Source organism: Leuresthes tenuis, unplaced genomic scaffold (assembly GCF_036924035.1).
Source record: "Leuresthes tenuis unplaced genomic scaffold, fLeuTen1.0.hap1 SCAF_3, whole genome shotgun sequence".
NCBI lineage: Eukaryota > Metazoa > Chordata > Actinopteri > Atheriniformes > Atherinopsidae > Leuresthes > Leuresthes tenuis.
The window spans coordinates 29789219-29800230 of NW_027325357.1; the positions used below are offsets into that span (position 1 = coordinate 29789219).

Sequence of the window (11012 nt, forward strand, 5' to 3'; positions counted from 1 at the left end):
TTTGCCAATTAGCCTCTGTTTCATTTGTTTTTGGTGCGATGGAATCTCTTATTCTACACTTCAGTCAGAGACTCATTCAGCTCCACAGTAAGAATAAACAGTAAAGTGTTATTGCCATCCATCCATCTAACCATGAAATCCACCAAAACACTAATGTCAAACCAAGATGTTTAACACAGATTGATCTAGAATTTCTTGAAAACTTGTGTTAAAGGCTGTCAAAAACAGAGAAACACAAACACATGGTAGATGGCATTCAATTAGGTTTTCTTTCTTTCTGTTCAAAATGAAGACAAACTGAAGGATTGTGGACATACTTAAAAACCCTAAAAGTAAGCAAAGGGGAAAGTTGGAAGAACCCTAATGTAAATAATCTGGTCATTTATTTGTGATGCTTTAGCTCTAAACTGACATACTGAGTCTTCCTGCAACTCCAAGTGTCAATTCTGTCAGAAGAGCCTAACCTCCCAGCAGGACTGAGGTCCAGACCTCACACATCCACACTCCACAGGCTGCATCCAGACCTGTCAGCAGAGCTTATACGCAGCTGATGGAAAGTTAATTAACTCAATTTCTGAGGCGTCAGGTCTGTGATAGTCCGGCCACTGACACGGCCCCATTACCCAGCCTTTAACATTGATGAATTAGTGCTCCTTCCCTGCTGCCAGCTTCCAATCCTTGTTGACTTTCGCCCAGGGGAATGAACACTGTTGCTCAGTACATAGTGTCTCAGATAACTCAGAGCCAGCCAAATAACAACAATTTTTAGAGATGTGGAGGGAATAAACTGATGAAAAGCCTGTAATTGAGGTGAAACAAACAAACCCATCAGTGTAACTCAAGGATGCTTGTTAGTATCTCTTACATTAAGAGCACAAATAAACTTTTTTCGTTTTTTTTTTGTTGTTGTTGTGGTGAGATAATGATGATGCAGCAACAAGAGAACATTTATCTTATTTTTTCCTGGTAATGTTCAATGAAGTGAATAATCAGATGCATAAATATAACAAAACAAATGTATAAAAAAAGTTCAATTCAGGTACAAAACCTGCATCTCTGATGTAGGATGTGATGATGAATGTCTGTGGGTGCATTAGTGCCTGTGGAACTGGCAACTTGTAGATCTGAAAAGGCACCATCATTGCTGAAATGTAAGTATAGGTTTTAGAGCAAAGTGTGCTTCCATTCAGGCAATGAATTTAAAGTCTGGCGTTGAAGTGAAAGATTTCTGGTTTAAATCTTGACTGGCACTTGTTTTTTCCCTGTCCTTTCACTTCTCTATTTCAGCAATTATTTACATTCAGCTTTGCTCCCATCTGCTAATAGTTACTATTTTGATTTAAAAGTACATGGTTAGGATTTGAATTAACGTAAGTTATTGTCAAACTTAATAGTTTTTTAATTGATTGGTCATGGCTCCCATTACATGATGCGACGTTACCTGACACAAAACAACCAAAACTCTTAGAATTTCTCCCAGAAACATATCAGAAGTTTCAAGTCTGGATTGTGAAACTACTATGAATTGGATGTGCTTTCTATTTCATTCATTGCTAGAAAGATTGAGCTGTGTAGGTATTTAAGGTGAGCATAGAGCATGTTCATTGCACTGATATCTCAACTAATTCATTGGAAAGACATATCAGTCATGGGACTGCAAGTGGACAATTTAACATTGCTGGTAATAGTCCACAATTGGTACGTGACCACATAAATCTGCAGTGTGTAGTGATTTCAAATCTAAGGACTTTGGTTTTAAAATAGCTCCATGTTGTTTGTCCTATTAGTGTAGTTAATTTAAGATTATCTGAGATCTGTAAATCAGGGGCCGTATTCCTAAAGATTCTTAGCGCAAAGAGTTGCTCCCAGTGGCCAAATTCTAAGAAAATTCTTAGAATCATGATGTTTTCTTAGAATTTCCCCTAAAAGTGAAGAGTACATCCTAGTAAAGATAAAAGGTATTCCTAAAGAATCCTAGCTCTTAAGAGAGCTCCTAAGGTAAGATCTGTTAAGAGCAGGGAAGAGGACTTTTAAGCGGCTTAGGAGTTCCCTAAGCAGAGGACAGAATGGCAGACGGAAGAGGCAGGAGAGATATTCTGCAAACACTGGATGACAATAAATTATGAAACGCTACAGATTGGATCATGCAGGAATCATGTTTGTGGTTGATCTTATTAGAGATGCACTTACTTTTCTAACCCAATGCCACAATGCAGTACCACCCGAAATGAAAGTCATCACAACACTGAGGTATTTGGCAACAGGGAAAATGCAACAATCCAGCAGTGATGACTTGGGTCTCTCACAACCCTCCATCAGCAGGGTCATCAACCAAACGCTGACAGCATTGTCACAACCTCATGTGACACAATTTGTTTAATTTTCGCTGGATGCCCGCACTTTACAAGCTGACAAAAGGGCATTTATGGACATCGCAGGGTTCCCCGGTGTTGTGGGTGTAATCAATGGGACACATGTCCGAATAATTGCACCGTCAGAAAATGAAACCGTCTTTGTGAACAGGAAAAGATTTCACAGCATCAAAAATTAATTAAATTAACTAAATTATTCAAATCAATCCAACACACAGAATATTAAAAGAAGAAACAGTGAGTACATAAGAAAATGAGTCATACAAGACACTGAAAAAACTTGCATGCATATATTGAGGGGTACCTCCAGAAGAGCTTTGTACACATCATAACTCAAAAGAAGGTTGCAATTATATCAGAATGAGAGAGAACTTTCTCTCCGGAGGGAAGTGTCCAATAGAGAATGAGGATTAGGCAAAGTGTCTTCTGATTGGTTGCATTCCTGGAGGCTTGCCAAATGGGTGGGGGATAGATGTAGGCAAATCTTGAATATACCCTACTCATTGGAATGCTTGTCAAGAAGCTACATCTTGTAAACAAAGGAGACACTTTGACAGGCATGCTATGTCTTTTAGAGCCAAAAAAAATAATAATTTGAGCAAAACGCTCTACTCCAGCTCTTCATGTTTGAGTCAGAATCGGATCCAGATTATGAAATTGAGCAGCTTGACAAACTGATAAAACTAAATGTCTCTGTTTGGTAAATATGCTAATTACCTGCAACTGTGCATCATGTGCATTATGGAGTCATTAAGTTCCTCACCGTGTATATGTATTTTTGTACAATCCCATGTTAATAAGTTCAGGGGTAAATGCAAACTATGGTTGATTTTGATGTCTTCTCAATTAGTGCACCCATTATATTTGTGTAGAAATCTGTTCATACACCTAATGCCAACACAAAACATACATTTGAAAGCCTTTCCCCATAAAGCTGGAGGTCCAGACTTGTGCCTTTTTGCTGTTGGAAAAGTCTCGAATTTCAACTTCAACAGTCTCCCCATGAAGGAAACATTGTGCTGGACGTTGTTAGTTTAATTTTTTTTAAAAGAAGAAAAAAGTCATCTGTAAAGGGTAGTAAACAAATTGTTATAATTGGCTTTGTTATTAGACATGTATTCATATTCTGTATTTTTCTAAATAAGCCATGTTCCTATCTTGTACTTTTCCACTCTGCCAACATGAGTTGGCCTGCTCATGTCACTAATAACTGACCAATTATACTCGGTCGCATGCAAGTACAACCTCTGTAAGATAAACGTAAAGAAGATAAATATGAATTATTTCCAGATATCTGGGCTCGGGCTGACGGATTTCCTGCGGGAGCTCTGTCACTCCGAGTCCAGCACTGCCATACTTTACAAGTGACCACCAATAAAAACTTAAGATTTCTCCAGCTTATTCTTGGGCTTCCAATGAAAGAATTGGGCTAACAAAATCCGATCATTTTTTAAAAATATAATACACAATATTATTAGTGTTGCTGGAAGCTGAAATCATTTAACTTGCTCTCGACAACCGAAAACATATTTTCTTGAAGACAAAAATCTCCAAAACAAAAATAAAGTGTACAAAAGTACAAAAGATAACAGGTTTCTTTTGGCACCAAAAATGGTAGATTGTAGATGCATGCATGCTCCATCTGGGGAGCACAGCCTGGAGAATTCGACCAAACAAGGAAATCATTAAAATACTAAAACATGTGTATACCTCTTTTTCTAACTTTGGGTGACGTTTGAGGTGATAAAACACTACTGAAGATGAGTCGTAAAACATGGAAAAACATGCCATTAGCCCTTTAAAAAGCTTTAAAAATCTTGATTCCCTGCTGAGTTTCCCAAAAATTTTAATCTGCCTAAAAGACTCTCTATTTGATGTGATTTGGAAGTTATACACAAATGCTTCACAAATCTTAACTGAGTAAGAGACTGAAATGGTATGGCTTTAATTGCGTCTTTAGTTGCAGTCAGTCAGATACAGCAGCAGCTCTTAGTTCGAGCATCTCTTCATGTTTTTTAAAGAAAGAATTGACCCCTCATGTCAAAACATTTTCGTATTCTTATTCTAAATTTCTCTCACTTTTTGCGCATTGAGGTCTCGAACGAACACGCCACTTTAGTTTCAACAATCGCTCTTAATTTCGGAAAAGTATATAAACGACCTGCATAAACGCGATGAATCCCACCTGTGCGTATTTAAGTGCACGTGCACGAGGATAGTAAATTTGCATACTCCACACCCTAAATAATAACATATAAGACTACGCTTCCTATTTGCAGTGCCAGGAAGTATTCGTTCATGAGAATGGCATCAAGGTGCAAAAAGAACAACTTCATGGGCTCTGAGATTGAAGTTCTGCTTTCAGATCCAAAAAGGAAAATCTGTCTTTTTTAACAGTGTCAGCAGTGGAATTACGGGACCTGCTAAAGCAAAGAAATGGTAAGAAATGATGAGTGCTGTTAATTCCGTGTCACCTGTGGTTCGTCATGTCACCAAATTAAAGAAGTTAAGTTAAGTTATTTTATATGAAAATAACTTTAAAAAAAAAAAGTCTCCTCATGGCCAGATGTTCGATGGCTGCAACTAAGCCTCATGATGGCGCTTTGATGGGGCGGTCCATGAGGGGGGTCTTCTGGCATGTTGTCTGCCTGAGCTGGTTCCGGTAGTAGGAGACCCTCGTTCATGGCAATATTATGCAAAACGTGTAACGTTAAGTCCCTCTTAATTTGTACTTGTTCGACAGCGGCGCATGGGAATTTTATGTACCTGGGTGATAAACTGATGAGAGCTTTGATGACCAAGGGGAGCGCACGACTCACAGAGGACTGGGACACACCCGATCTGTCTCCAGTCTCCCTCTGAAAGGTTCCTGTGGCCAAACATCCAAGGATGGCGAGGACCTGGACATGTGGTAGAGTTGGGTTTGATCGGCGTGTTTCTCTCTGGAGTTGTGGCTCTACTAAGCTGCATATTTGCAGAAGCGCAGTCCTTGGCAATCTAAATCGCGATGTCAGCCATTCGTCTGTCTCCGCGGTCTCGGAGCACACACTCTCTGTCAAGAGCCAGACGTGCAAAGGCATCCAAAAGTAGCAAGTCAATTGGGAAGTGGTTACACTTGTTATGTACAGAGTCAAATTAACCTTCAATTAGTGGATCATTTGAGTCAAACAGAAAAATGCAGCATAATTATGGGTTATTATGTATATATTTATTTCTAATTAAATATACAAATTAGTCAAGCAAACTTTACATGAGTCCTACGACTAGTCTGGATCACTCGTAAATTCTGTTCGTACCTTAAAGAAAACTCAAAATATGAAAACATTTATGAATGCGGCAAGTTCTCTTAAATCACTCATAAGCACGACTAAAGAGCAAATCTGTTCATGCGAGTGGTTCTGGCACAAGGCCCATTGATTGCACCCCTTGCATCATATAACTTCACATCACTTTATAAAGTGAAACACATTCAATGCAATTTAAGGCAGCATTTGGTGTGCTTCGTCACCTCGAGGAGAATACAGACTGTCTGTGTCTCCCAAACATGTATATTTGCTGGCTTTTATCTACAATTAAAATCATCACGACATACTGACTTTTAAAATAGATATTAAGCGGTTTGATTTGGTTTCTTACAAATGCTAAAACAATAAAAAATAAAAATAAAACTTTAGTTTTATGATAAATCAACTTTTTTAATTTAGGCCCCTGGAAGCCATTAAATGAATAAAATAAATAAATAAATAGATTTTTTTTAAAAAGCAGTGGGAACCCAAACACTCACTAGTAATTACTAGTGCAAAAGATTTGTTCAGTAAAGGTCACAGAATGTATTTCTGCCAATGACTGCTTGTGTTCAAATGAATACAAGTGGGGCAAAGAACTCACAGAAATCTATAAATATTCCCCAAGCACTGGTGACAGGCATTGTGGTTATTGCTAAATCTCTTCCAAGTGAATGAGTTGAATGCTGCATCACAAACAATCACACAGATGCAAAGAGCAATCTGCAACTTCATTTTCCCCATAGCTGTGACAGCATGCAGAAAATTTAACATGATTTTAATTACAAACAAAACAATGGCTGCCTCCTAGACTGAGCGAAAACAGTAGCTTTACTATCAGGCACTGCAGAGCTGTTTAAATCCCCTAATGTTACTGTGAAAGAATTTAGTTCAGTCAGCCAGCATATTTTTAAATATATATTTAAGTTTTTGGATGATGACTGGTGGTGCAGCAGAGATAGAGAAAGTACAGGATGGCAACATAAAGCACCAAGAAATTTAATGATCAGGCTGTGATTAGGGAGGCAACGGATACATCACTGAGTCAGTGAACATCAAAGTGTACTTAGGTGAAATGGAGACTCCAGTGACAGTGGTGTGAGGACAATTTTGAATGCAGGCTGATCACACGCAAACACACAACCTCACCCTCCCCATTTCTGAGACAAACCAACGCAGTCGCTCATCAAGGGTTATTGTGGTTCTCGGTAAACCAGTCATTCACGATCCATCTCAGAACATCACGAGCCAAAAGAAATGGAATATTTTCTTGTACCAATCCGTTCATGCAATAAATTAAGCAACTAGCTGACGAATGGAAGAATTCATCTCTGAAAAACACTCTTTAAAAACACACTCCATCAAGGCATATTCATCAAGCTACTGATTACTCAGAAATTATTAAAATGTCTCACTTACAGGTGACATTAAAGGTTTAGCTGATTAGATTAAAAAATATACCAGAAGTTCACTTCAGGTCAATGAGGCTCTGTCAACATGCTGAAGGTCACCATAAGATTGTGCAACATATACAGACTTTTTTTTGTAGCACGAGTGTAGAAATTCTGGATATGAGTTTTTGAATTTCACTGTAAATGTACTAATCAATAAAATCATAAAACTGCATTTAAGGTTGGTGGCAACACCACAGAGGTGGTTAGAATCATGTTAACAACACAAATCTCATTCCCCATGTGAGTTCTCTCAATTGGCAGTTCATATGATTAAAACCACACAGGTTGCAAAATGCCTTTTCATCTGCAAAACTTGTGGAAGGAGGTGACTTTGGCAAAAGACTGTCAAACAGTGTGCATCCTAACAGCATACACCTATAATCCCATTACTAAAGTTCATTGCCAGGCTTTCTGTCCTGACCTTGGCTTCTGACATTCATAGCAGGTATAACAACCTTCCCTTCAAATGCAGTCAGACTTGACAAATACTTTATTTCAACAAATTGTTTTGGTTATTTTTTTATTATTTAGGTTGGTTTGGCTAAGGGGGGTATGGTAAAAACTCTAATTAGACAAGTGACAGAACCACTCAGCCAATCGATGCTAACGTATATTTGATTAGATTTTCTGTAATGATGAACACATTAAGTTAAAAAAAAATCGCTTGCTTTTATGGCAGGAATTCCAAAATTTCAGTTAGAAACCAGTGAGATAGACTGCAGAGTTCGTCCCTTGTTGCTTTACAGAACAAAATAAACTCTGCCATCTCACTATTCCATGCTGAAGCTCATTTGTCTTTTGTCTCTATTGTCCAAGAAACACTATTACCATCACAGGTTTTCAAACAAGCCTCATTGCAGACAGAGTGCACATGGATGAAACCTTGGAGATGGACAAAGTGACATCAGGCTCTATTCTAAATGTTGCAGTCAGTAAAAAAGAGAGAATTAACTAAATGCTGAAGTTAACAAATAAGCCATTTACACAAATCACTACCTGGTAGACAGCACATTGACAAACACTAAGAGTGAACACAACCAGACAATAAAGACTTTGAGCCGACAGTTACCCTAAGTGATCTTTCATTATAAAGCAAAAACCTTTAAAAAAGAACATCAAATTAAAGGAAAAAAACATAGGTGACAATGAAGAATTAATATATTATCCACAATCATGTAGCTCTGTGGAGTTAAAAACTGGTTGGGATTGTTGGCAGCCTGTTCTAGAAGAGAATAATTGACATTTGTTAATAAATGCATATTAAGGAGAATATTTCAATAAAATGTTCCAAGTTACAACAATAACAAATTTCATATAGTGAAATACAAAATACAAGCCTAAACCTTTCTAAGAAGCAATTATGTATACTCTTAACTAATATTTGGTTTCTAAACCTTTGACAATAATTATAGAATCCTGATGTGCCTTTTAACCATCTAGATGCACAAGGCTGAAAGCATTCATTTGCATTCTAAAAATACCATTATATTATATCAGCGTACTGTATAATCTTTCATTATCATCTTTGAACTCTTTGTTTTAATACTTTATTGTGTTGGTTCAGTCTTGTAGCTAAACAAAGAAAAAGGCAGTTAGATAGCAACTAGCTGCTGAACTTAATGTAGTGGAACACAGTTAAAAAGGAACATATTCTTTATTCAGAGAGGATGGCCACATACATTATTCCAGAATGGAAATGCTGCTTCCTGTAACTGCTTTTTGTGTAAAAGGCAACAGCTCAGTGGCACATTAGCTATAAAAACATTGGGTTCATATCTAAGCAGTTAACTTTTGTTAAAAGGAACTCTGTTCTTTGCCCTGTAGTGAGGATAATTTAAGAAGATCTGAGATTTGTAAATAAGGGGTCTTCGGCGGACTCGCTGTCTCAGAGCAGAAAACACGGCAAATTTTCCAACAATTTTGATATTTAATTTCATTTACTTGATGGATGTCTTAGTGACAAATTTCTCTGAGATGTCTGAGATATAAATTTGTTTATTCTTAACTCACACTTTAATGACTTCGGAGCCCTGGCAGTGTGGTTTTTGAGCTTTTATCATGATGCTACTATGTCTTCTGCTGTGGAGCAAAGCAGCCATTACACATTGTGGAGTGAGACTACGTTGACCATCTAATCAACCACTTTTCTTATGGTCTCTGATTCAGTTTATGTGCAAGTATCCTACAGAAATGTAATGAATCTGAGTGAGTTATTCAATTTAAGTATGAAGTAAATCATGCAAAAGAAAAGAAAGAAAGGCAACGTAAAGAGAAGCACCCCAACTCTTATTTCTCACTGTTACCTTTTCCTGACACTGACACCTTTGATGTTATACCTGGCAATCATTTGTTTCTTAAGCTTATTGTACTGTACAATACCACAATACACGGTGCATTTTTACCTTCATCGTTATGTCACTTCCTCTGTGCCTCTGAGGGGTTTAATGTAATTGCATTAATTATCCAATCTACATATCTACCTCCTATTGTAAGTTCCAGACTGACCACAACGTTATCCAGAGCACAGCTCCCTGGGTAATTGTAACTGATATGCAATTGTTCTTCGTGTTCTGTGGCAAATACTTGCTAATAGAGCAGAACAGCTTGAGACCTCACTGTAATCACAAGTATGCAGCACACATTCTTCGTACTCTCTTCATCTCTACGGCTAATTAGAATCAATAAACATGGAGAGCAAACATGACTCATTAGGGCTTTCACTATTTCCTTCCACAGACAAGTCCATAGGGAGATGTTTGTGTTACCTTACCTCCACTGTTTCCTCCACCCTACAAACCTGCCTTAAAAATCTCTCTCATACTCAACGCTGGATACTGCATAGATATAGTGAGTCCAGAATAAATAAAAAAAACCTTTGAAATTGCCATGAACCTTTTGAAGCCTATGTCCCACTGCTCAACACTCTCAGGGTTTTCATCTCCTCCCATCTCTCCTCATTTGCAGAGCAGCTCTCAGGGCCTTGCTGAGCAGCTGTAATGAACTCCAACGAAGCAGCATCTGCAGAAAAGATGGCTGCAGTCAACAGCCAGGCATTGCTGTACCGCAGGTCTAAGGATGCTTCATGCAAAAATTCTGATGGCAACAACCAGCAGTAAAGCTGTAGCACCACAGCAAAGCTGGTAACTCATTTTTGAAGATATCCTTAAACTACAGAAAGTCGGAGAGAAAATGAAGGAGGAGATGCTTGCCCTCTCTATCTAAAAGAAGTCTGCAACCCACTGGGTTTCAATTTCACAGCTTTGGTCATAATGGGTGTTGTTCATTTTTCTACCTGAAAGGATTTCTTGAGGTTGAGGAGCCCACCTGCCAGCTTTTGTGCAATAGGCAGTGGAAATCTTCAAGAGTGAAAGGAAAAGGCTGTCAAAAAAACACTCAAGAACAGTTTGGTAAATGGACTGATCAGAAAAGCCCTTGTATCAGTCAGACAAAACGGATTATATAGCTAACCAGCACCAGGAGACAAACTGCTGTAATGACTGTCAGGAAATTTATCTATGACGCTGTGGTCTAATAAATGAAGATAAAAGCCTTTAGTTTACCCGAAAGATGCAGACTTCCATTTGCGACAGGGGTAACTTCTTCTATATGGAGGGGCAATAAGGTTTAGAGGGATCTCAGAGACTTGTACGGGCAATGAGGCGTGTTGCCTGCAAGATAAAAAGAGAGAGGGAGGTTGATGTTGTTCATCATACACATTTCATGAAGTGCAAGGGAACACAGCATCATATTTTCATTCAGAATCAGTCACCAAGTGATGCATGGGCTATGACGTGTTCCAGCATGAACTGTAGCGTAACTACCATGAGTGGTACAGTGCTTACTCCCGCTTAGCGGAACGTCGCACTTGGCAGAAAGACAGATTACTTCGATCCACAACCTGC

The 11012-nt window shown here is 38.3% G+C and overlaps 1 protein-coding gene across 1 annotated transcript in view; it reads right to left on the minus strand.

Annotated features, from left to right (window-relative positions):
• Positions 1 to 10753, minus strand: part of iqsec1b (IQ motif and Sec7 domain ArfGEF 1b) — a 188866-nt gene extending 178113 nt beyond the window's left edge. Inside the window, exon 1 of the mRNA XM_072382935.1 lies at positions 10671 to 10753. The gene's annotated coding sequence lies outside the window, so the exon portion shown is untranslated. The remainder of the gene's footprint in view (positions 1 to 10670) is intronic.
• Between the last annotated feature and the right edge of the window lie 259 nt (positions 10754 to 11012).